The sequence below is a fragment of the Rattus norvegicus genome, chromosome 14 (assembly GCF_021556685.1).
Source record: "Rattus norvegicus strain SHRSP/BbbUtx chromosome 14, alternate assembly SHRSP_T2T, whole genome shotgun sequence".
Classification (NCBI taxonomy): domain Eukaryota; kingdom Metazoa; phylum Chordata; class Mammalia; order Rodentia; family Muridae; genus Rattus; species Rattus norvegicus.
In genome coordinates, this window is record NC_141547.1 from 15,276,070 (window position 1) to 15,303,938 (window position 27,869).

A 27,869-nucleotide genomic window follows, 5' to 3' on the forward strand; every position below is an offset into this window, starting at 1 on the left:
ATCCCTATGCAGCTGATGGAATTCAAATTTTAATTAGCTATGGCTTTTTGCAAGCGAGACTTTCTTACAGAAACTGGGAGACAAGGAGACACAAATACAAAGAAAGATCTTTTTACAGTCACCGTTCTGAACAATGAAATCCAATATCGGAGGGAAAAAAAATCACTTCAGATGTGAAAATGGATTAAAAAGAGTGTGTGTGTGGGGGGGGGGGGGACAAAACAGCTCATTTGCAACTCCAGCAAAGTGGGGCGCTGAATCCCACCTGTGGGCAGAGCTATCCCGGGGACCCTACACTGCAGCCAGCTGAAGCCATTGTACTCCCCTGAAACGGAGATCCTTTGCAGCTGTGCGGATAGGCAGCCCTTGATTCAAGTTTGGTATTTGCCCCAGACTGTAGGGGTCAGCTTAACAGTAACCATAGACACAAAGAAAGAGAGAACAGCGCACACAGAAAATGGCACTCCAAGTGTGTCCGAGTTTGTGGGTATGTAAATATGTTTTCGTTTGTCTGGGATGCTATGGGGTGTGTGTGTGGGGGGGGAACATTTAAAATGCACAGACAATTCATGAAAAAGAATGGAGATTGATTTCGGGTTATTTCTTAGGTAAGGAGAAACTGAACAAACAGATACCCTACCACCCTCACAGAGGACATTATAAGGCACACTCAGGAGCAAGTACTGTGCAGACACTGAGAAAGTCTGAAGTGTCTCCAAGGTGTCAGTGCACTTCAGAGATGAGAACTTCACTTACAGACTTTTTCTACACAAAGGTTGTCTCTCCTGAACGTCCGTTCCACTTGATTCCCAGAGCTAGTTTTTAACTCTTATTGTAAAATGCAAGGAGTGAGATGAGGGTAGCTTACAAACAGCTTGGGTTGGGGCCACCAGACAATTCTGATAAAAATCAGAAAAAGAGAACTTCTGGTAGATTTTGCATTATATAGTCTTATTTTGAAAAAATAACCTTCTGGAGTGGGGGGGATCGGCTACTGACATAATACTTGTTTAGCTAGAGTGAGAAAGAGAGTTGGAGTCCTAGCAAACATGTATGCACACAAACACAACACAACACACACACACACACACACACACACACACACACACTCCTACTCCTACACAAGCTTTTAAACCCAGCACTCAGAGGCAGAGGCAGAGGCAGACAGATCTCTGTGAGTTCGAGACCAGCCTGGTCTACAAAGCAAGTTCCAGGACAGTCAGGGCTACACAAAGAAACCTTGTTAAAAGAAAAAACAAACAAACAAACAAAAACAAACAAAAAACAAACAAACAAAAAAACCCCAAAAACAAATCCAAAGATGGTCTTGTTTCCCTTTTCCTATCTTACAGCCTCCTCTTCGAAGGCCTCATCTGACCACTACACCTTTCCTACCCTTGACCAGCTAGAGTTCAAGAACATCCAGGTTACAATTAATCTTGAATATATCCAATTTTACAACTTCCTGCTGCCAACCAAGACCCCCCTCTCCAACTCCAGGGTGCACAATGACAAATGGTTATCTGACATCTGTCTATCCCCAGCAGCCTTCTAGTGAAAATGCCATCCCTCTAACAACAGTATTCCCAGGGGTAGGTGGGGGTTGGAGGCGGCTCAAATCCTCTCAAGTCAGCAGCCATGCCCTGCTAGTCTGGCTCTGTTGGCCCAAGCTCCCCTGACATCTTTTCGAGTTCTTCCTGACAATACAAACAGGCCGTTGACTTTAAGAACTGTAGATGGGGGCTGGGTGCTCTGTTACAGGAACAGAAATCTTGGTGAATTTCTAGGGAAGCTATAAACAGGCAAGAAAAAAAATACCTCTCTAAATTATGTTGAATTAAAGTGCCTGTCTTGGGCTGGAGAGACGGCTCAGTGGTTAAGAGCACTGACTGCTCTTCCAGAGGTCCTGAGTTCAAATCCCAGCAACCACATGGTGGCTCATAACCATCTGTAATGGGATCTGATGCCCTCTTCTGGTGTGTCTGAAGACAGCTACAGTGTATTCATAAATAAAGTAAATAAATAAAACAAAACAAAACAAAACAAAAATAAAGTGCCTGTCCTTTTACAACTCATGAGCCGAGAAAGCGAACCACTGGGGCATCTACAAAGAATGGTGCTGGTGCTTGGGGTGTGGCTCGGTGGTTGAGTGTTTGCTTAGCATGTGTGAGGCTCTGGGTTCAGTCTCCAGTGGGTGTGGTGATGGGGTGCCGCATCACAGAATGAGATCGCAGCGTGTGACCTCTGACTTTTCGGTTGCTTGTGGTTAAACCTGTCATTCGCCACAACTGTCAGAGTGCCGGTAGTGACGAAATCGTGTTCACGAATCATCATTAAACCACTGCAATTATTAGTCGGACTTACAGTCAAGGGGAATGAGAGTAACCTGCCAAGCGCTTCACAGCACGTAGTGGAATGGCAGAGACCGGGAAGGTCTCTCCTGTGGGAGAGGACCCCAAAGCCTACATACACATCACCCATCAATCACCCATCAATTCAGCCTGACATTCACTAGTGACTCCACACAACCTGATAAATGCTTGTTTCCTCCTCTGAAAGGGACAGCTATCCGATGTGGGGAACGATAATATCAGTAACCCACTCAGCACAATGCCTGGCCCATGGCGGAGCTCGTGGGTTCCCTGAGAGAAAGGGCCTTTCTCCCCTCCTTCTCCACGACCTGAAGAGAGGTAACAGAGTGTGTCTCTTCAATCATCAGGTTGTCTCTCACAGGCAGAAGGACGGCAAAGCCTGGAGTCCTCCAGTCGGGTAGCAAGCCGCTGTGGCTCCCAGAGAGTGTGTCCCTCAGAGCTTCTGTGACAGATGCTGTCTTCGGTGTGATGACCCTGGCAGGAGTGGATGGGGTGCGCCTGCATGTACACGACGTGTACGGGCTTGTAACCTTTAGGAAGAGTCTTAGGAAGACTCTAATGGACTAAAGAAATGGACTGAGCCACTAGGAGTCCTACCTTGAAAAGCATTAGTGGAATTCTCAAGAGGGTAGTTATAATATATATGTTTTTATACATTATACATGTATATTAATATACTTTATATTAATATATCTACATTATCGTTATATTATTAAAAGATATCATTATCCATTATAGTAATTTATATATATGTTTATAGCAATATAAGTTAATTTTTATGCCAGGCATGGTGATACACATCTTTAATCTCAGCACTCAGGAGGCCAAGTGGATCTCTTGTGCATTCAAGGTCAGCTTAGTCAGGCCAGCCAGTGCTACAAAGTGAGACTCTGTCTCAAAAAGACTCTGTCTTCTTCCCCATTTGTCCCCTTTCTTCTTTCTTTGTTCATTTAAAAATAAATCACTTTATAAAACACCTGGACTGTATTTTGTTATAGCAACGGAACATTGTCAAGTACAGCTACCATTCACAATCACCTTAGACGACGTTGATGCAGAAAGGCTTCTCACACTGGAACGCAGATGAATCCTCTTCATTAGCAGAGGAACCTGACACACAAGACAGCTTGCTTCCCTGTCCACCGCCCACAGCTCAGGTAAGCCCTGCCCTCTGCCCATCTCTTCCTGAGTTCCCGGCACATCTGGGCCGAGTTCACAAACATCTTCCCTCCATTTCCTTGCCTGGCTCCTTTGGCAATCAGTGGGTTGCCAGTCTTTGAAGAGGGATTAACATCTACTCTGGGAGCAGTGGAAGGGTCGGGGCTTGCCTGTCCCTTCCCTTTCTGCCATTGATTGGCCAAATAACTGTGAGAAAGTCCCTTACCATGACACACTATGTATGCCTCAACCTTGGAGGATCCTGGCCGAGATCACCGCTGTGTATCCTCCCACGTCATTTTTTGTGGTGAAGAAAAAATCAAAGACGATAAACTGGTGACTCTTTGACAGAATATGATGCTTTTATTTTTCCTTTTCCCTAAAGGCCAGTAGCCCCTGGATTCCGGCACACCCTGTTTCCTTCTGCGCACCTTTTCAAAAACAAACCCTAAGACGAGAGGGTTTCATGTTACCCCGCTGAAGAACTGCAGCCAGTGATGGATAGTCTCAGCGTCTGAAGGATTTTCCTTAATGATTTGCACATGTCCTCTGGGGCGCCTGTTTACAATTAGAGATGGAGGGACCAAAAGCTGCACCAAAAGCAAAAGCCTGGTCCTTTACTCGCTTTCCACTCTTTGGCTGTCCCCAACACATTCACCTTCCTCTAGAAGTTGGAGGCAGATGGAGTTTGTACGTGAAATGGATTTGGATGCCTGTCAGCCCTCTTGCCTGCACATTTACGACATAGTCTCAAAGCTCAAAGACCTTTCTTTCCCTCAGTAGGGTTTTGAAAACGAAAAGTTTGTCCTTAATACTCTGAGGAGGAATGTAGGGAATTTTATGAATGGAGCAGACAGAAAGAACGTCTTGGCATCTGACCTGCCAAGGGCACTTATCCTAGGGCACTCGACAACTTCCAACACGCTGTGCACGGTCCACAGGTAACTGTGTGCATGTTCTACGTACTGTCTGTTGCCTGTGCCCGCAAGTACGTCTGCTTCTTGAGGACAAGCATGCTTGTCTATTGTGTCTGAGTCCCTGGTACATACAACAATTGCTGGCTTATGTCAGATGCTTACTCAGGAAGCTAGGCATTATAAAAATATCACGTAAAAGGTTCAGAAGAAATGGTACTTTTCACATTTCACTTATAGAATTTGAACTGTGTGTATGTGAATGTGTGTGTGTGTGCGTGTGTGAGTGTATGTGGAAGCAAGAAAGCTATGTCCAGCCGGGTAGTAGCAGTGGTGGTGCACACCTTTGATCTCAGCGCTCAGGAGATAGAGAGGTAGGCAGAGCAATGAGTTAGAAGCCAGCCTGGTCTACAGAGTGAGTTCTAGGACAGCCAAGGCTACACAGAGAACAACAACAAAAGTCTATGTCCAGTACTCTTCCTTGGTTACTCTCTACCTTCCTCTTTTTTAAGATCATGTCTCTCACTGAGTTCCCAGTGAGAGTTCCCAAGGTCCTGCCAGTCTCTGTCCCCAAACCCTAGCACGGGGTAACAAATGAGTAGATTTTACGTAAGTGCTTAGAGCCCATCCTCCAGCTTTGGTGACAGGCACTTTACCAACTTAGCCACTTCCCCAGCTGCACAGCGTCTTTGGAAGACAGAAGCATTGTCCAACGGACCACAATGGTGAGAGTGACAACGGCACAGGGATGACAATGTGCAGCTGAGAAAAGGCTGTGGTGATAACCATGGTGGCTTTCAGGATTAGCTTAGTTACCTTTGTGACTGCTCCCACGCAGGCTCCCGCCCGAAAGAACACTGACCAGAGAGCTGAGAGACGAACCTGAAGAACTTACTTTGTCTCTTCCACTCCATTTCCTTCTACTACCATAGGAGACTGTATTTGTTGGAGAACTCCAGTCTCTGAAGGAGTCAAGTTTTCCTGGATGCTCCAGGCGAGTGAATGCCCTGGCAAATAAGCCAATGCTACTCTGCACTTGGGTGAACATTTTTTATGCCAATCTGATGGCACCTCAGCACAAACAGGGTTGAAGAGATAAAGGGAAGATGCCGGGTAAGGCCAAAGTATCACCTCTTCCCTGTCTGATAATCAGAGGACACACGCTACTGGTGACACAGGAATCAAAAGGCGCGCTTTTCACTGCTGGCATCACTGATCACAGTCAATGGCCCACTTCATTTCATTCTGCTCTAGGCTCCAAGCCCAAAGTAACCATATCAGCCCTGTTCATAGTCTATATATATATATATATATATATATATATATATATATATATATATATATAGTCTCTCTTCATAGTCTATAATTCTTTGGGGGAAAACCAAGGAACTCTCCTCATAAGAACACAAGCGTCCAGAGGGGAGCACAAGGCATTGAGCTGTTATCCCCTCAAAGTCCCCAACATCCCAGGTGGGAAAGGTAAGTTATAGTCAGTGTTAAGGATTAGGGTCAAGGAATTACACTTAGGCTCGGGACTTAGCTCTATGGACAAAAAGGATCTGGAGAAACAGCATCACGGCACGAAACTAGGCAAAGTATAAAACGGCAGGACACATTGACTCCTCGTACATACGTTCTCGGTTATCACAGGGTTCTTACTGCATTGGTTCTGTTTGGTTTGAGGAAGGGTCCGATTACCTGGGCTGGCCTCTAACTCACTGTACAGTAGATGACGGCTTTGAACCTCTGATCCTCTTGCTTCGGCCTCGACGTGCTGCAATCCCAGACTAGTGTTACTATCCCCCAGTCTATGTGATGCTGGCGACTAAAACCAGTGTTTTGTGTAAACTAGGTAAGGACTCTACCATCTCAGCTACATCTCTGACCTGGAATTTTGTTTTAACACTATCAATAACTCTACACAGGAGGTATTTATTATGATTATTATTCCCATTGTATAGCCGAACAGTCTCAGACACAGAACAATGAAAATTTGCCGAAGGTCAAAAAACTAACGAGTAACGCCAACAGCACTTGAACCGGGGCAGCCTGGTTTTACCCTATGTGCTCCGAAAGCATTGATGTGCATGTTGGATATCCTCTCTGAAACTCAAGGGCGTTTGTTTTGGGTGGTGGAATTCCCCATGCCTGGCTCTCTTAGCCCAGTATCAGCAGAGTAGATCAGCTCTCTGGCGCCAGCCAGCAGTGCAGAGAGAGGCTGTCAAGCAATTAGCTTGATGATAATTTGCTATAATAAATCCCTCTTCAAATCATTGAACCTGACAGGGAAGAACATTTCCCTTCCACCTTCCTAATGCTTACCTTGGTCAGTGGAAGAAAGGCAGCTAGAATCACGTCGAAGCTAAGAAACCAATGTACCTTAAAAACCAAACGCTAACAATCCTCAAATTGCCAACTTGCCACTTTCTATAGCATCAGTTCCAGAGGATCTGATGGCTTCTTCTGGCCCCTGAAGGCACCAGTCGTATATGTGGGCCAAACATCCTTATGCATAAAATAATTTTTAAAATGTTTTTTTTTTCCTTTTTAAAGGAGAGGACAGACTATCTGAGCTTGAAGACTACAAACCCAGAGGAACAGGAACCATCAAAGAGACAAAAGATAAAATAATAGTTAGGTCGCCAGTGGGAATTTCAAGATCTACTCAATAGTCTGAAAACTATCGATGAGCAATAGGAGGAGAAGATCTTTCTAAAAGCAGAGAAGACATCTAAAATAGAACCACGACAGGAAAATTCCTAGAGTTAGAAAAGGAGATGCCAAAATCAGATACAGGAAGTGCTTCGGACACCAAAAAGTCAAAACCCCAAAAGAAAACTTCCCCTTACCATACTACAATTAGAGCTTTGCATACAGAGAACAAAGGAAGAATGTTGCCAGCAGAAAGAGAAATCCAAGTCACGCACATAGCAGAACTGTCAGAGTGGCGGCAGAAGATTAACAGAATCTTTAAATGCCAGAAGAACTTGGAATGATGGAGCCCAAACTCTGAGAGCCAGCTGCCAGCCCAAACTACTATACTCAGCTAAGCTGTTAGAATTGAACGATAATTGAAAACTTTTCATTAAAAAGGAGTCTGCGAACTTTAAACCAGCTCCGCAGAAGACACTTGAAGGAAGTCTTTGGACTAAAAAGAAAAACAAGGCTACCTAGGAGACTACAGGGAAGAAAAACCATGCTACAAAGAAGAGTTGGGCAAAAGAGCCAAGCAAACCAGCAGAACAACGGGATTCAAACACAACTTCCTTTTAAAACATTTATTGTGGGGGCTGGAGAGATGGCTCAGTGGTTAAGAGCACCCAACTGCTCTTCCAGAGGTCCTGAGTTCAATTCCCAGCAACCACATGGTGGCTCACAACCATCTGTAATGAGATCTGATGCCCTCTTCTTCTGGTGTGTCTGAGGACAGCTACAGTGTACTTATATATAATAAATGAATAAATCTTAAAAAAAAAACATTTATTGTGGAGCCAGAGAGATGGCATGGCAGTTAAGTGAACAGGCTGCTCTTCCGGAGACCCTGGGCTCAGTTTCTAGCATGCACATGGTCGTTCACAACCATTTGCCATCTCCAGTTCTAGGGGACCCAGCACATTTTTCAGGTCCCCAAGGCAGTTACCAGACGCACGTACGGCATACAGACATACATGCAGGCAAAACACCTACATAAAATAAAAAATTTTACTGTTTTGCATGTGTGTGTCTATATACCACAAGCATGCCTGGTGACCCAGGAAGCCAGAGAGGGCATCGGATCCCTGGAACTGAAGTTATAGATGGTTTCGAGCCGCCATGTGGTTGTGAGGAATCAAACCCAGGTCCTCTAGAAGAGCAGCCAGTGCTCTTAATCACGGAGCCATCTCTCCAGCCTTCTACACCCATATTTCAATCTCGACCATGAATATTGTTGGTCTAAATTCCCCAATCAAGACTCTAGATTAGATTAAAAAGCAGAAAGCATATATTTGCTGACTCTACAAAATGCACCTCACTGCAAAAGCTAGACACGCCCTTCTGGTGAGAGGATCGGGGGACATCCCAAGCAAATGGACCCAGTAAAAAGCAGATGTCACAGTTCTCGGACCTGACAAAACAGAATTTAAACCAGAATGGGCAAGAAGAGGTATAGACGGTCACTTCCTATTGGATCAGGGAACAATCAAAGGATAGACTATCACTCGCTATTGGTTCAAGGAACAACCAATCAGAGGACACTACAATTCTTAACGCATATACCCTAAAAGGAGATGAAAACAATTTTTGAAAACAAATACTATTATATGTAAAGCCATAGATTAACCCTAGCACAGGAGTAATGTGTGACTTCAATATCCTACTCTTACAAGTTGACAGGTATTTCTGACAAAACGCAGAGAACTATGTGAATTAAATGAAATGCTAGATCAAGCAGACTTAACAGAAATCTACAGAACATTCTATCTAAACACTTCAGAATACACATTTTTTTTTCTCTCAGCGTCCTTTGGAAGTTTCTTTCAATTAGATTGTACATTAAGACACAAAGCAATTTTGGAAATCGGATGAAATTCATTATATTCTATTTGATCACAATGGAATGAGACTACAAATCAGTGGTGAGAGGAACCCTAGAATGCACACAAAACTCCTGGGGTTCATACAGCACACTGTCGAATGGTAAAGGGATACTTGAAAAATCTAATAAGTACACGCTAAATTTCCCAGAATCAAATGAAAATAAAAACACACTATAACAAAACCTATGGGATAAAAAAACAAACAAACAAACAAAAAAACAAAACAAAACAAAAATGACCCAAACAAAACAAAACAAAAATGACCCAAAGAAGGGAGTTTATAGTTCTAAATGGCTACGTTGAGAAATTGCAGATAGACAGCCTAGTAATCCATCGTAATAGATTGTAATGATTGTAGACTGGAAAACGAAATAAACCAAATCTCAAACAGTAGATGGAAAGAAATCATTAGCTCAGGGCCGAAGCTAAAGAAACGGAAACAATGATGACATCATAGTGCGGGAAGGTGCCATGCCTACTACTGGAGGAGAGAAGTTATCACCAGTCTTACCTAGCTGTGAAGACTAACCTACAATGGGAACCAGCCAACCATGATGTACCCACTGGTGCAATAGTAGCCAAACATCATGGGCATAACCAACCACGTTCTGATTGGCTTTAAGGCCCATTCCACAAGCTAAAACCCATACCTGGCACTACTACTGAGCTAAGAATCTATTGCTAGAATACTCATAGGTCCTAGTGGGCAACACATTATTATTCTGATAAATGGGCACGGTATTAATCTTGCAACGACCTGTCATTATGTGATAGATTAGTGCAACTCTCAACCCTCATCAGAGTAACTTCTCTTCTCAGATGGTGATTAACAAGAAGGCCACAACTGATCAAGGTGCAGAGGCTGGGGGAACATGGGATGCTCAGCCCCGAATGGAACATCTACCTCACGCCTTCTCTTCCCAAGGCTGAGGAGAGGGGTCAGAAAAATTACAAGAGCCAGAGGTCCTGGAAGACTAAAAGGTAGTAGTGTTTTCCAGACAGGAAAACAGGGCAGTTGTACATATGAACATGACAGCGCACACACAAGACCTGCACGGGCTCAAGACAGACACAATCCCAGCACGGAGAGGGAGGTGGGTACGAAGTCCCACCGTAGCTTAGGAGCTATTCGCAATCAATAACTGCTGGGTGAAGAATCAGTTTCCTTTAAGGGTGTGGCACCTGGTAGGCTGCCCAAGCTCGTGTGGGAAAACACACATCTACAAGCAACACAAATGCCACTCAAAGGAGGGGAGCACAGATTCAACCAGGTGGGGAGGCGGGGTGGGTCTGGGAGGGGTCAGGGTAGGAGAGTGAATATGATCAAACTGCACTGTATGAAGTTCTTTTTTGTTTTGTTTTGTTTTGTTTTTCAAGACCGGGTGTGATGGTTGGTATATGCTCAGCCCAGGGAATGGCACTATTAGAAGGCGTGGCCCTATTGGAGTAGGTGTGTCCTTGTTGGAGTAAGTGTGTCACTGTGGGCGTGGGCTTTAAGACCCTCATCCTAGCTGCCTAGAAGCCAGTATTCTGCAGGCAACCTTCAGATGAAGACATAGAACTCTTAGCTCCTCCTGCACCAGGCCTGCTTGGATGCTGCCATGTTCCTGCCTTGATGATAATGGACTGAACCTCTGAACCTGTAAGCCAGCCTCAATTAAATGTTGTCCTTATAAGAGTTGCCTTGGTCATGGTGTCTGTTCACAGCAGTAAAATCCTAACTAAGACACAGGGTTTCTCTGTGTAGCCCTGGTTGTCCTAGATTCGCTTTCTAGGCCAGGCTGGCCACCATGAACTCAAGAGTTCCACCTGCCTCTGTCAACCGAATACTGGGATTAAAGGCATGTGCCACCATGCCCAGCAAAATGTATGAAATTCTAATGAAGAATTCTTTTTTTAAAAAGATTTATTTATTTTATTTCAGTCTTCAGACACACCAGAAGAGGGCATCACATCCCATTATGGATGGTTGTGAGTCATCATGTGGTTGCTGGGATTTGAACTCAGGACCTCTGGTAGAACAGTCAGTGCTCTTAACCACTGATCCATTTCTCCAGCTCGAAGAATTCTTTTTTTAAAAAATGTTTTAAAGATTATTTAGTTTATGCATATGAGTACACTGTCCCTATCTTCAGACACACCAGTAGAGGGTATCAGATTAGAGATGGTTATTAGCCACTATGTGGTTGCTGGGAATTGAACTCAGGTCCTCTAGAAGAGCAGTCAGTGCTCTTAACCACTGAGCCGTCTCTCCATCCCCTGAAGAATTCTAACAAGAAAATGAGAGAACATAAATCTGCTACAACAACAACAACAACAACACAGAAAAAGAAAAAGAAAAGACAACCAATCAGGGTTGTCTATTTGAAAAGATAAACAAGATTGACAAATCCTTAGCCAAACTAACTAAAAGTAAGGGAGAGAAGATAGCAGAAATTAATAAAATTAGAGAAAAAGAGGAGAACCATTACAGCGGATTCCAATGAATGAAGAGGGGAAGAGGCCTTGGGGAGGGTATTAGAACTCATTGGATGTAAACATGGGGGAGGGGTGGTAGAACACATGATGTAAACACAGTGTGTGAGGAGGAATGCTGGGAGGTAAAGGCTTAAGTAGGGATAGGAAGAAGAGTGTGTGAGAGAGGAGAAGGTTCTGGTGGGTGAACCAAAACTAAAGACCTATGGATAAACTGTAAGGAACCCATTGCTTTGTAAGCTGCTTATTAAAGAAAAAAAAAGTTTGAACATAAATACTGTGCTTTCCCTAAATGATTATTAAATGAAAATCTCATAGCTAGGTATGGGATACTTCCTCATGAGTCATGGGTCAGAGAGGTCTCCAAGCCCCCCATTCCCAACAAGCTGCCATTGCCCTTGGCTGTCCAGAATAACCAGATAGTGAGCCCCATTGCCTTCACACAATGCAACTTGGTTGCAGCACATAGAGAAGTCTAGGTGGGACCGACTGCAACATTTCCTCCCTGGCAGTTAACTTTTGTGGTGCAGCTCACTGGGGAAGAAAAGACTTTAACAGTCTCATCCATTTACAGTGGCTCCTCAAGGCTATAATACCAACCTGCCAGGTAGAATGTGCCCACAGGAACTACTACATGACTGTAATGGTTACCCCATGCTGACGACTGAATCCGAGACTGGCTCTGCAGGAGGGTATTTTATACCAAGCAGTATAAACCTGGCCACTGTTCACTGGCTGGGGAGGTCCTAAGTGGGGAATCTACCATTATTGTTTTTCTAAACAGACAGGCAGAAAAACGTCCTCCTAAATATTTATGTTTATACCAACAGACGGGTGCCGTTCTCAGCCTTGGTTGGAGAAGCTTCTTTTTGAAGTGGACAGCAGTCAACTGGGAAGTCCAGGAAGGCAGAGGTCAAGGCAAGTTTGAGGTCATGAGAACTTACGTCCCCACCTTGACGATAGGATGCTGAACAGAGCTCCTTATCTGTGGCATCCAGGAAGCAGAGAAAGTCATAAAGGGATCAGAGACTAGATACGCCCTTCGAGACACACCCCGGTGACTTACCCACTCCACCCAGTTCCCACCTCCTAGTGGTGCTTTGAGCTATGAATTCATCAATGGCAAACACCTTAGACATCCAATAGCCTCAGTATATGGTCACCTATCAATAATGCTATCAGCTGGGACTAAGCCCTCAAAAGAGGAGTTTCCTGGGGGACACTTCATATAAGAGGATAGGATGAGGGTATAGACATATTTTCACACACACACACACACACACACACACACACACACACGCACACACAGGCACACAAAACCTTCCCTATTTATTTGAAGTTCAAACTGCATTTTTATTTGCCAAATCTGACAACCTTACTTTAATCTACAAATGATTACATGGGATGATGGGTTGATGAGTCATTCATTCAAGTCTCTCTTCATCCTGCTGTTTACCTCGGTCCAGATCTGAATCATGCTGTGGTCCCATCTTTGTGCTGAATGAGGAGAATGATTAGATCTAAACTCAATCTTTATTGGATTTTCGGCTTGTGCTAATATTTCAGTAAGGTTGGGTGGGAGAGAAAACGCAGTTCAGGATAGTCCTTCTGTGTGACTGTCCACAGAGGTACAAACCCATGCAAAGACACAGTGCTGAGAGAGCTGAGTCTGGGACATGCCGTTCACTGTTCTTCCGACATGTTCAAGATTCAGAGGTGCACACCGGAATCATCCCAAGGCCTCTAAAGATGGTTTCCACAACTGTGAAATAAGCCCCTACCTCCACTGTCCGGATATCTGAAATCCCCTTTATCCTTCCATGGTCCAACTCCCTGCCAGTAAGAACTGAAGCTGACAGACAGCTCTGCCAGAGGTCCTGGGGACATCTGAGTCACATAGCAAGCTCTTGACACTCCCAACACCCAGACTGACCTGGCCTTAGCCAGCCTTCAAGGTCACTTTCTGCCTGACTTGAAGGTTGCTACAATGAGAAGACTTACTTCAGATCGTAGGACATACCTTTCTATGCACCGGTAGCACCAATAAACATCACTAAGATTATACCACTTATTCCTTTATGGGTAAATATTGATCAAGTGCAAAGCTGCACTTAAAAACACAAATAGGGCTAGCTAAGAATGCAGCTATGAAGCCCCGGTTCAACCCCTAGATCCACTTAAACAGGACTATTAGCCTGGCACTTGGGAGTAGAGGTAGGAGTAGCTAAAATACAAGGTCATCCTTGGCTACCTATTGAGGTGGAGGCCTACCTGGACTGGACTACTTGAGAATTCCTCTCCTCTGTGTGTGTGTGTGTGTGTGTGTGTGTGTGTGTGTGTGTGTGTGTGTGTGTGTGTTATAATCCTCACTTTAAGTCAATGTAAGATGTATTTATTTTGAAGAGATTTCTTTTTAATATAAGAAATGGGAAAAGCAAGAAGTGGACAGAGGAGTTTGGTAGAGGAAACAAGAAAGCAGTAGCTATTGGGAACAAATCCGGGGAGGGAGGATTTAGAGGAGGCAGCAGAAAGCAAGTGGTGAGGCCAAGAGCTTCCTGGTGGAACTGGTGGTGACTGGCAGCAGAGACAAACACCAGTGCCTTCTGAAGCAGGGCTGGACCCGAGTGCAGCCCAGCCTTCCAGGGACAGGGGGCTTCTAGGCCCAGTGTAGAGCACTAGTGGGTCTGTTTGGGAGAGAAATGACAAAAATCTCACTGAAAGTCTACAATTTTCTCTTACAAAACAACGATGATGCCAATATTGTGATACTAAAGAGGTATTTAACCTCTTTTAAAAAAATAAAAATCACAGAACAAACTGCGTTTGGAACCAGGCTGTGAGATTTTGTTTTGCTTTATTCTGGGCGGAAGTACGATGCGCCCAGCCTGCCTCTCGGTGAGCCACAAAGCTCCCTTCTTCGCCTTCTCCTAGGCTGCTTCCTCCATTCCTATTTTTATTGGCCTGTAGACTTGCTCCCATTAAACAAGCAAGACTAGATAGCTAAGGCTAATTTACTTAAGGCAATGCAAATCAACCCACCTAGGAAAACAAAAGCTCCCAGTGTGTGCTGTTCTCAAAGGAAAACAAAGGAAAGTGCGGTCAGAGCCCAGAGTGTGGGTCATCCAGAGCCTGGAGCTGCTTCAAGGTTGTGTAAGCACGGAAAACTTGCTGGTCAGAACACACAGGTAAGGCAGCTTAGACTGTGTCAGACAACTGAGTTTCATTATTTGAGCCCTCTTTCTGCCCCCCTTCCCACCCATAGGGCCTCATTCTGTAGACCTGACTAGTCTGGAACTCACTCTGTAGACCAGGCGGTCTTTGAACTTACAGAGATCCATTTGCCTCCGCCTCTGGAGGGCTGGGATTGGAGACATGCTCTAATAAACCCAGCTCAAGACTCTTAGTTTTGAGTACTTGTTAGAATCATGTATTCTGAATAGCTGGCTAATACATGAAACAAAATCGATTCCTACAAGCAACATCATGTTAGATCCAGAATAATCTGCTTCTTCAGAAGGTATTTCAAATCTTATGAGAGTGTGTACTTGCCCAGTCCGGTCATTTTCTGTCTATTCAGTGTCTAGTGCCCCCATTCTTCTATCCCCATTTAAGTTTAGACCGTTAATCTCAAATTAGAATAGGATTTGTGTGGTCTGCATATTTAGGGGCTGGGAAGGCATAGGCACAAATTATATCAAAGCACAAAACCAAAAACAGCAAAAGCTCCTTGGGAGAGATGGCTAGAGCACTCACCCGCTCGTCCAGAGGACTTTGTTAAAACCAGACTGTGTTTCCAGACCCTGTCAGGCAGCTTTGTAACTCCAGCCAAAGGGATCTGATGCTCTCCTAGCCTCCGTGGGCGTACAGGCTCACCCACAAGTACAAATAATTTCTTTTCTTTTCCAAAAAAGTAAAGGCCAATTTTCATTTTTTCCAGGCTCTTCTGAAAATATCATAGCAAGGATAAGTTAGCATTTTATATTGACAGGTAAAGCTGCAGCTAGCTGATTCCTGGTTAAGCCTGCGAGCTTGCAAGAGGAGAAGCAGCAGATAAATTACACAAACAAAGTGAAACCGTGTGGCCCTTAAGTTCCAGAGTATGAGCTCATTTTTTTTTTTTTTTTTTTTTTTTTTTTTGCTTGATAGTATCTCAGGGACTGATAAGGAGGCTTTGACCTCCGCCCTGACCTGGAGACAGTGCTGGGAAGGATGGATAAGCCAAAGGTTGAAAGGGTCCCAAATCCAAACAGCACTGCTAGGGTCGGGCTGTCACCCAGGGATCTCGGGCCCTCCACCCCACAGTGAATCTGATCGGGAATTCCCACAGCCTCCTGCCGGTCTTCCTGCCTCATTAAGTAGGCACTGTTGTTGTGAAGGTGTCAGAAGCAAGCCTGTGTAAACAGAGGGAACAGGAGGCCATTCCTGTTCAGTGACCTGCACCAGAAAAGGTCTAATTTTAGAAACTTCTGCATCTTGCCGTGCCCTTGGAAAGAGGGCAAGCCACGATGAACACTTGGTATTTAAAGGAAAAAATAAAGCAATGGGCATTTGTGTTCTCAAACGCTTATGGGTAGCTTTAGGGAATAAGAACACTCCCCGTTCTCTGACTGAAGTTCAGTTTTTGAATTTTGAGGTTTCCTTGCACCGCAGGGAAAAGAAGAATCATCACCCTAGAGAGTTGAAATGGACTGTGGGGTCGGCCATGCACACACTGACCTGATCCTTTGTGTCTTATGTAAGTCAAGGAGAGGAGGACAGAGCCCACTACCCTGCAGGCCTCAAGCTTTAAACCCTTCTGCTGTTAAAAACAGCCCTCCTGGGCGAGCCACAGCTCAGTAGGAGAGGCAACTCCTCAGCAGCCTTAGACCCCAGAGTGAGCATAACGATGGGAGAGAGAACTGATTCTACAAATGTGGTCCATTGAGCTCCACACATTGCCTTGGTACAGGTGCCCTACACTCCACTCCATATGATGATGATGATAATGGTGGTGGTGATGGCAGCAATGATGATGAGCCAGCTTTCCTGCCCAAGAGTCTGAGTTACTGCCAGTATCAGAGTTGCAACACTGAAATACAACTGATGGATTGGGAGGAGGACATTCCGGAGAGATTTTAATAATTGTTGTTAATACAATATTTTTCTGTTAATTCTTTGGGAACACTATACATGCATACAATGTATTTTGGTTACATTCTCCCTTACTCCTTCCCTAATTTCTCGTGGATCAGACCCTCCCCCCAACACCTTCCGACTCCCTCAACAAGTTCATGCCTTCTTGTTGCTGTTTTAAATCTTACTGAGTCTGATTGTGCTACTCATACACTGGTGTGGAGCTTGAGGCCATTTACTGGAGTATGACCAGGGGCCTTAAAAGAAACAGACTCTCCCTCCCCTAGAAGCCATCAATAGTTCCCCAGCTGGGGGTGGGGCCTCAGGAGTACCTCCCCATCGATGGGATAGTGACTAGTTTTGTCTTGCATAGACCTTCGCAGGCAACCAGATGACAATCATGTGACCAGATGTGCAGTGGTCCTGTCATGCCCAGAAGACGCTGCTATACCTCAGTTATCCCAAACCTCTGGCTCTTGAAATCCTTCTGCCTCTTCCAAAATGTTGGTCCAAGGAGGTATGATATATATCTGTCCCATTTATAGCAGAGTGCTCCGTACTTTGAATAGTTGTGAGTTTCTGAAATATCCCCCCACACACACATACACACACACACAGAGACACACACATACACACACACACATATACACACACACAAGCACACACAGACACACAGACACACACAAAGACACACACATAACACACACAGACACACACACAGACACACATAGACACACACACAGACACACACACAGACACACGCACACACACAGAGGTGTCTGTATTGAGGTCTGGGAGATGCACTAATCTATGGAAACAGGATGGTTTGATACTATGTTAATCTAGCAAAATAATAACAGTAGGCGAACCTATGATTTACGAGTTCTCCAGTCATAGGTTCTTGACCTCTGAAGTGGTTTGAATAGCTTTGGCCCACATAGATTCATGTGTTTGAAGGCTTGGCCCATACATAGAGAGTAGCACTAGTAGGAGGTATGAACTTGTTGGAGTAGGTGGGGCTTGTTAGAGGAAGTGTGTCACTGTGGAGGTGGGGTTTTGAGGTCTTCTATGTTCAAGCCACACCCAGTAACACAGTCTCTTGCTGCCTGTGGATCACAATGTAGAAACCTCAGCTTGCCAGCACCATATCTGCCTGCACACTGCCATGCTTCCCAACATGATAATAATGGATTGAACCTCTGAAACTGTAAGCCACCCCCAATTAAATGTTTTCCTTTATAAGAGTTGCTTTGGTCATGGTGTCTCTTCACAGCAATAAAACAAGTGAATTTACAGTGCCAGCCACTTATTTCTGTCTATAGACCAGGTCTTAAATCTAATCAGAAAGTGTAAGACACTCAGTCTGTGCCCCTAGATTGCACCCATGTGCATATCGTACCAGGCCAGCCATAACTGTAGCCACAGGGCACACGGCTGGGTAAAACTGAGGATAACTCTCCCACCCCAAGCAGCCTACAGAGCACCTTATGGTATTATAAAGCTAATATCCACATGATTTGTTTTTTAAGTTTAAGTGTGGGTAGGAGAGATGGTTCAATGGTTAAGAGCCCTGGTTGTTCTTCCCGGAACCCCTGTAGCAGCTCACAACTGTCTGTAATTCCAGTCCCAAAGGAAATGACCTTTTCTGACCTTTGAGAACACCAGGCACTTAATGTGGTGCACATACAGAGTGTCTTCGTTAGGGTTCTACTGCTGTGAACAGACACCATGACCAAGGCATCTCTTATAATAAGAACAACGTTTAATTGGGGCTGGCTTACAGGTTCAGAGATTCAGTCCATTATCATCAAGGTGGGAGCATGGCAGCGTCCAGGCAGGCATGGTGCAGGAGGAGCTGACTGTTTTACATCGTCATCTGAAGGCTGCTAGGAGAAGACGGGTTCCCACATGGTTAGGAGGAGGGTCTCAGTGCCCACCCCTACAGTGACACACTTCCTCCAACAAGTCTGTACCTATTCCAACAAGGCCACACCTCCAAACAAGGCCACCCCCTGGACATGACCAAGCATATTCAAATTACCGCACGTATATACAAACTACTCACACATAGAACATAAAACAATTATTTTAAAAGGTTGAACACGGTGCCAAGTGCCATTAGTTCCAGCACTTGGGGTCAGAGGCAAGTGGTTATCTGTTAGAGGCCAGTGTGGTCAACAGAGTGAGTTACAGAACAGCAAGGGATACATAGTGAGACTCAGTCTCAAAAAACAAAAGTGTGGGCTGGGGATTTAGCTCGGTGGTAGAGCGCTTACCTAGGAAGCGCAAGGCCCTGGGTTCGGTCCCCAGCTCCGAAAAAAAGAACCAAAAAAAAAAAAAAACAAAAAACAAAAGTGTGTGCGTGTGTGTGTGTGTGTGTGTGTGTGTGTGTGTGTGTGTGTGTGTGTAACTGCCTGTGCACACACATAGAGAAGTCCCAAATCAAAGTCTCAGGGGCTTGTCCTTGATTACTGACAACCTTTATTCTTTTGAAATCATAGGTTCTCTTAGAGCTTCGGGGACTGTCCTGACTCTGTCCCTTCTCAGTTGGCCTCTTTTTAATGTGGGTTTTGGGATCTGAACTCAGGTCCTCGCGCTTGCAGAGCAGGTGTTTTGCTGACTGAACCGTCTCCCAGCCCACAGCTGATTGCGATGCACTGCTGTCTCAAGTCCACATGTAAGGAAACTTGAGGAGAACAGAAGAGAGACTTGGGTGGCATAAGAATCAACCATCGTTGGGGCTGGAGAGGTGGCTCAGCAGTTAAGAGCACTGACTGCTCTTCCAGAGGTCCTGAGTTCAATTCCCAGCAACCACATGGTGACTCACAACTATCTGTGATAGGATCTGGTACTCTCTTCTGGTGTGTGAAGACAGAGACAGACACAGTGTATTTACATAAAACAAATAAATCTTATCTTAAAAAAAAAAAAAGAATCAACCATCACATAAAACACACACAAGAGGGCCAGCTTGGAGCTGGCACACCTAACCACTGAAGTACACGATGTTGTTGGGTGTGCTTTTGTGTTTATTCACAAATATTCAGCGAGCATGAATCAGAGAGTGGCACACTGGGTAAAAAGCTAGGTCATCTATAGGTTTGTATCCTAAGGAGAAGAAAAGGATGCCTCTCTGACTGGTAGGGAGCGGGGAGGGAAGAGAGAAAGGAGAGCTGAAGAGGATGAGGAACATCCATCCCGATGTGTAGGATATATGTAGGATATATAGGATATGTATGATATGTACGATATGTAGGATATGTAGGGTAGGTATGATATGTACGATATGTAGGGTATGTAGGATATGTACAATATGTACGATATGTACGATATGTAGGATGAAGCCACAATTTGACTGACTGTGCAAGAAAGGCTAAGGCTCATGCAAACACCTGAAGGGCATCAGAACAGTCGATCAAAGTTTAATTTGGATTAAGCAGCACACACTGGTGACATGGGACTGCCAGTGGGAAATGCTGCCTCTCGTTCACTTCCTGCTCCTTGGAGTTATGAGGATGGAGGAGGAAGAGAGGTTGTGGAAATGGGTACTGGGACAGTCCCGTGGAAGACTGTTTCAGGTGTCTGGTGTTTATGGACCCTATCAGTAAACAGTGGTGGCTGACTCCTACTCAAGACACCTTTGGAGAAACATCTCCAATAATCCTTTTACAATATTTCTCAGGATCAGCCTCCAAGAACACAGCCCAGCAACCTTCCCATAGAAACAACAAATATGTTGAGTGAACAGCCATCTCCCCAGGTATAACTATACACATCTCACCCACTAAGCAAACACAGCCTCCCAGTAGAGCGTGACAGCAGAATGCGGGGACAGTGGAAGAAAGGCGTGTGCCACTTACACAGAACTAGTAGTACCGTAGCCCAGGGACAGACCCTCGTGAGGGCCTCTACAAAAGGCACAACAGTTCAACCAATGTTTTGGTATAATTTAATTAAGAACTGACTAGGCTCTTTGAAGCTGCCTCCTCTGAAGATGATCCTGAAGGGACAGATGGTAACAAGCACACAATTAAGGCAGCTCACTTTAATAAGCCATAGTCAAGGAAAGTGACCCTACTGTTCATACCATGACATATCTGGAAGTTTCTCTGCCAACTGACGGTTAAGAGGGACCCTTAGAAACAGTCAAACTTATTCTTTAAGATTCTTCGCTCAGACCCGAAAAGAACATTTGTTGTCTTGAAGAAGTGAAAATGGTCAGGAGAAACTGGGTATGACAGTACACACCTATAATCTCAGTACTTAGGAAGAAAAAGGCAGGAGGATCAGAAAATCAAGGCCAGGGGCTGGAGAGGAGGCTCAGTGATTAAGAACATTTGGTGTTCAGGGGTTGGGGATTTAGCTCAGCGGTAGAGTGCTTGCCTAGCAAGCACAAGGCCCTGGGTTCAGTCCCCAGATCCAGAAAAAAAAAAAAAAAAAGAACACTTGCTGTTCTTACAGAGGACCAGAGTTCGGTTCCCAGCACACACAGCAGGCAGCTCACAACTGCCATGTAACTTCAGTTCTGGTCTGACTTCCTCTTCTGAACTCCACAGGAACCCACAAACACACAGTGGCATATATCGACACAAAATGCACACATATAATGCATGAATAGAATAACAATTAAAGAAGAGTTCAAGGTCAGCCCAGTTACACGGTGTGCTTAAGGCCAGTCTGAGCTACAGTCTGGGGAGGAAAAAAAAAGGCAGGGAAGGGTCTAAGGTTAATGGTTAAGCTACAACTTAACCATTTGCCATTAAGTCACTTGCTCTGACTCCTTAACACCATACTCCTTCAATCACTCGCTCAATCAATCGGACATATAATCAAGAAGAAAGGGGGTAGGCAGTGAAACAAAGGATTATCCAGGCCAAAATAAAACCAACAGAACCTCAAGAGATCTCGAAGAACAGGATTGAGGGTAGGTGGTAGTTAACACTCCTTTGCCTGGAGCCATCATGAAATCAGGGACTGATGTATCCATCCTTGGAGCTGGGGTTTGGCCCTAACTTCTGTGTGAGCTCAGAACTCAGCCCCCATGTTCAAAGGCTCAGACAGATATTTGAGGGTCATTCTTTAGTGGCCAGGCACCGAGAGGCAACTCCGGTTTGGAATACATTTGTCTGAAATAAAGCCATGCTATCCCAGGAATGAATTCAGGGCTTTTATCATCAAGCCTCCTTTGCTGGGGAACAAATAAGGCATTCCTTTGTATGTGGCCAGTGTTCAGTGAGCACATGCAACCCCACTGGATAAAAATAGTAGCTACCATTATATGCTTGGGGGAGGGCGGGGGGAAACACCTCTTTACTCATTACAGCCAGGGAATCTTACCGCATACCTCCCGGGAAACCCAATAACGTGTTACATGAATTTTCCACGGAAAGGAGCAACTGCCCAGGAAATGAAATCCGGACGTCTACCCCGAAGCCCAGAACTCCATGGAAGCCAAACCTGCTCTGAGTGCGGTCCCAGCAGGATTGAAATACCTCCTCAAAGCACACCGCACGGATTCCCATGATGCCAGGCCTCTTGGACGTGTGCCTGAGGGCCGAAGGCCACTACAGCTGCCGCCACCGCTCCCCCACGCCCATCAACCACATGCTCAAGTGGGAAAAAATGTGTAGAGGCTAAGCTACCAGAGCTCTCAGTTCTACTGACTTCCCCTTGGGAGTCTAATGCTAGGCCCCAAGATGGGGTGCCGAAGCCCAGGATTCACACTCTTATCCCAGCCGCTTGCCCAAATTAGGAATTTTAAAGAACACTCGATCTTGTGGTAGGAGAGCAGACAAGGCAGAGGAGGCACACAACTCCCTGGGAGGCATGTGTGACTACTGAGAAGAATCACACAGGAGCGAAGCCTGCCCTTGCCATAGATGTCCTGTCTCCTCCAGTGCAGTCCTCTCAGGGCCAGGGTGGACACACCCTCTTCCTTAGGATTTCTCAAGCTGGAGATTGACCTGTAGCCCAGAATGACCTTGAACCTCTGATCCCCGTGCCTCCACCTCCCAAGAGCTGGGATGCAGGCACGGGCTACCTAACCTAGTTTTGAGCTGTGGATTGAACCTGGGGTTTCATGCATGCTAGCCATATCTGACGTTCAACACACCCTCTCCTCTTCCTATATGTCTAGGGAGGATTTGCCTCCATATACCTTGAGAGATGAGGTAGTAATTAGAACTTTCATGAAGCAAAAGCATTTCTTAAGTAACACCTTCGGGCCAGTGAGGTGGAGAAGGCCATAGCTGTGTACCTTAAAGAGCACTTGAGTTTCAAGAACACATTTGTGGTGCTGTAGAGATGGCTCAGTGGTAAAAAACTACTTGTTGATCTTGCAGAGGACCTGGGTTCGATTCCCAGAACCCACATGTGACACGCCCATCAGTGACTCCAGTTCCAATGAATCAAATGGTTTTTTTCTGGACTCTGTAAATACCAGACATGCACATGTTATATATAGACACACACACACACACACACACACACACACACACACACACACACACACACACAGGCAAAACACTCACACCCATAAAATAAAAAAAAATAGAATACTTTGCAACTGCCTATAAAACAGATTCTCTCACCTTTTCTGTTTGTTCTCAGCTGCTACTGTTGGCCTATTCAATAGTTCTTTTCATACATCTTAATTTCACCAGAGATACCATACTGTGCGGTCCAAAGGGTACATCTTCACATCGCCTGCCTGTGTGTGAATAATCTGACTGGTTCATCCCTCTGATGAATCCTTGGAACCAAAGAGCCCCAGGAGTCGAGAGAGCACTCGTCTAGTGAGTTCTTCTTCCCTTTATGGAGCTCAGCTTCCTACCACAAGCTATGACGTAGTGTGACCAGAACTCTTCCAACTCAGGTTCTCCAGAGAAGACTGTCTTTTTGTCAAAACCCCCATCCCAAAACAGGCCTTTCACAAGATCCCTCTAGGCACAAAGGTTCATGGTTTTTCAAATCTGTATTTTATTTATTAACACTAAACAGTATAGTCTTAAAATATTTTTATGTCAGGGCAGCAGTGGCGCATACCTTTAATTCCAGTGCTTGAGAGGTAGAGGCAGGTGAATCTCTGAGTTCGAGGCCAGCCTGGTCTACAGAGAGTTCCAGAACAGCCAGGGCTACACAGAGAAACCCTGTCTCAAAAAAAGTACACACACACACACACACACACACACATATATATGTGCTACAAAAGAAAGTCCTCATAGGATACTGATTGCTTATTAAATGAAGGATCTGCATATTCATGACCTATGTCATAGCATCTTAGTAAGGAAGATTTTAGTGCTGCACCCCTCTATTGTAAGGGACATGTACAGAGATTAGATAGCCTTCACGGCATTTATAGCCAGAACCAGGCAGTGCTGAGATTGGAATCTATCTCTGGTCTTCCTCATACTGTTGGCATTTTCACCTCGGATACCTGGCACCTCCTTGTTATACCATCTGGCCTGCAGACCTCCATTTATGAGACAAGAGGTCCTGAATCTCAGCTTCAAACTTTCTTGTTTTTAGCTAGGTGTGGTGGCACCTGTAGGAGGCAGGCAGATCTTTGTGAGTTCGAGGCCAGCATGGTCTATACAGTGAGTTCTAGGAAAGCCAGGGCTCTGAAAAAAGGCAACAAAGAAGGGAGTTTTATTTCAATTTCTCCCTTTGATGAACTCTTACTGCAAAGTGCTTTAAAATATGGTTTTGTTAATGTTTGGATCTGGACTATCCTCCCAGCTCTCTGAAGGCTGGGTCTCAATGCTTCGTCTGTTTCAGGAGGAGTGTTTGGGAAGTGACTGTAGCTGGTCTCATAGATGGATTCGTCCTTGTGTGGATCCATAGTCAGGTATTTGCAGGTGATGGACAGGTTAGGAAGTGGGGCCAAGTCGGTGGAGCCAAGTCGGTGGAAATCAGCAATGGCTCGGAAGGAAACCCTCTGGGCCATGTTCTGTTCACTGTTTCTCTTTTGAGCTCTCTCTCTCTCTCTCTCTCTCTCTCTCTCTCTCTCTCTCTCTCTCTCTCCTCCTGCTCTCCCCTTCTCACCCTCTCCCCTTCTCCCCCTATCTCCCTCTTTCCCTCTCCCCGTCTCCCTCTCTTCCCCCTCCCTCTCCTCATGGCCATGAGAGGGGCCCCACCATCCTTCCTCCTCCATGATGCTGGGGTATAGTGGGGAATCAAATGACCTTAGCCTGAAACTCTAAAACCATGAGCCAAAATAAATCTCCCCTCCTTTAAGCTAGTTTTCTCAGGCGTTTTGTCACAGTAATGAGAAGCTAACACACTGTTAATCAGAGCAAGTTGCTTTGAGAAGGTCAAGTGTATTTTCAGGGAATGGAGTCAGGCAGGTAGAGGAAGATGAGACAGTCCTGTGGAGATTGTGGGGAGGTAGACAGTCTAAGAAATGATTTTCTCCCGTAGACTATAACCATGAGTTAGTTGGCAAAGAAACAGGCTTGACCCACCCTTCTTTATTAATAGTTAATAGAGTTAATTCTGTATCCATTAAGCTGGACTTCAACAGCACAGCGCTCATTATACAGCATTTATTTCGAGATCATTGACTTGCAAATCTTGGGCAAGCTGCAATTTCAAACCTCGATCTAGAAATAAAGGGTCAAAGGGATCGGACACATGGAGGTAACAAATGTTTGAGCCAGTCATTCCGACCCAATAACGTCATCCCACTATATGAAGAAACGGTTTTCTAGCCCTCAGAAATGTGGGAGGGTCCCTCTGGGAGCGTGTGGGCCCCAGGGCTGCAGCGAACCCTGTCTCGTTTTTATAAGGAAGGAGGGACAGCTGCTGGAACTATTTTGTTTTATTTCGGGGGCTGATGTAGGAATTTAAGTCAGCCGAGTGTCCCGAGCTCCTTCAGGAAATTCAAGGTCAGAGGGAAATGTCCTCTTCATGTACAAGATTGTCCTAGACGAACTAAAAATCAGGGTTGGTTTGTTCTTTTGTTTTGTTTTTGTCTTCCCGGGCTTGTTTTCTGGTTGCTTTTTCCGTAGCCCAAATCTATTGGCCACTGAAAAAGCAAGGGGCTCCAGGTTAGCCCCTTGGCATCTTTGGATGATGATAGCCTGGTCTAACCTGACTTTGCTACGTAGATCTGGCTGGTCTTGAACTCTGCTTGCCAAGGGCTATGAGTAAAGGGGTGTGCCAGCCCCATAGCCTAGAACTCAAAAGCTGAGAGGGACACTTGAGCCTTACTCTACCAAGCAAATCACACAGCCAGAGCTTATGCACAGGGACATGCTAGCAGAGCTTTAATCCTCCAGTCTCTCCCTTCCAGGGAAATATGAGAAAACCTTTCTAATGCATTATCAACTCAGAGTGAATGCCTCGACTGAGCTTGAAGAGAGAGGCAGTGGGGAGGGAAAAGGTTCCAAACTGGCTTGGAGCCCATGCGTACAATCCCAGGATTTGGGAAGCTGAGGTAGGATTACCATGAGTTACAAAAATAATGAAGAAAATGGGCCGCGGATGTATTGCAGAAGGGATGTGAATATCTGGTGTGCACAAGGGCTGGCACAGTGTAAACCAGGCAAGGTGGCCCATGCTGTAATTCTAGGTTCCACGACATGGAGGGAGGAAGATGAGATGGTCCAAGTCTTCCTTGGCTATATACCAAGTGCCTGGCTAGCCTGTGCTACATGAGACCTCGTCTCAAAAACAAAATAAAAACCAAAACCTAATAGTAATATTTCCACTTTGAAAAGGCCCGCCGTCTGCGTGAAATGGCCACCGTCTGCACTGAATGAGGCACGCTCATTCCTCTGTGTACAAGGACCTCTTCCTACTCATGAAGTTCAAGTCCTACTTCAGCTAGCACCCTGGTTTGCACACTGTGGTCTACAGATTAGGGTGGGCCTTCTCAAGAAGGTGATTTACTTAACAAATACACACTTTATTTTCAGATGATCCGTGCTGTAATCACCAACCTAAGCACCGTAGTCACACATTTCTCCATTAAGCCCCACAGAGATTAAACGATTTGCCCAAAATTCCACGGCTAGTACTTAATGCCCTCAGACCTCCAATCCAGGCAGCCTCAGCTTGGCCACTGCCTGTGTGTCCTAACTCTCACATACCTAGCGTAAGCCTCGTCAAAAGCACAGAGAGTGTGGTAGCATATCTTTAAGCCCAGCGTTTGGGAAGCAGAGGCAGGTGGATGGATCTCTGGCAATTTGAGGCCAGCCTGGTCTATATAGCAAGTTTCAGGACAGCCTGGGCTACACAGTGAGACCGTGCCTCAAACAAGTAAACATACAAACGAACACACAACAAGAACTCAGACAAAACAGTTAGCAAAAAGCCAGATGTGGTGGCATATGTCATTTATCCCAGAACTTGGGAATCAAAAACAGGCGGATCTCTGTGAGTTCAATGCCAGCCTGGTCTACAGAGTGAGTTCTAGAACAACAGCCAGTGCTATGTATTAAAAAAGAGACAAAACAGTTACCAAAATAGATAAATAATAAGATAAAAACGAACAAGACAGTTACCATAGAAAGTACTTAGCTTTTTCTTACATACCAAATATAAATTGCTTAACTAACAAGTGTGTGTCTGTGTTCACCAAGTTTAAGAACAGAATACTATTTGTCAAAAGTAGTATCTTTTAAAAAGTGAATCTCTGGTGTGCATATATGTGCATGTGTACTCATGTAGGCCGTGCTTGCATATGTGTGCAAGTGCGGGCAGAGGTCAAAGGTTGACAACAGGAGCTGCTACGGCATGTGTAGAGGGTCCTTCTACCACGGCGTGGGTTCTAAGGATCGAACCTCGATCTCCTGGCTCCTGCAGCACCTTCACCCGGTGGCCATGGATCTTCCTGACCCATCCACCTCATTTTGTGAGCCAGAGCTTCTTGCCCGACCTGTCGCTGGTTGATTGGCTAGATTGACTGGCCAGCATCCCCCAGGGATCCTCCTGTCTCTGACTGTCCAATTCTGAAAGGGGACCGGACCCACGCTCAAACAGCGCTGACTGAAACACATCAGTCACTTGACATCTTCAGATAGAATGCAGCCGTATATGTTGGAGGTACAGGTCACCCTCTTAGTTCCCACACTGGGTGGCTGATAGCCACCTGTAATTTAGTCCAGATAGTCTGACACTCTCTTCTGGCCTCTTGCATATTGAACATGAACACCCCACCACACACACACACACACACACACACACACACACACACACACACACACACACAAATATAACACAACATAAAGCGAACAATAAAATTAAATCTTTTGGGG

At 45.2% G+C, this 27,869-nt stretch overlaps 1 protein-coding gene and 1 long non-coding RNA gene across 3 annotated transcripts in view; one reads left to right on the forward strand and one right to left on the reverse strand.

The window, feature by feature from the left end:
- The window catches only part of Shroom3 (shroom family member 3), a 296,424-nt gene that overhangs the window by 155,841 nt on the left and 112,714 nt on the right, over positions 1-27,869 (reverse strand).
- On the forward strand, positions 369-9,213 carry LOC108352720 (uncharacterized). Its single transcript, XR_015637310.1, has 3 exons — positions 369-487; positions 3,371-3,529; positions 6,998-9,213. It is a non-coding gene; the product is annotated as an uncharacterized LOC108352720 (long non-coding RNA).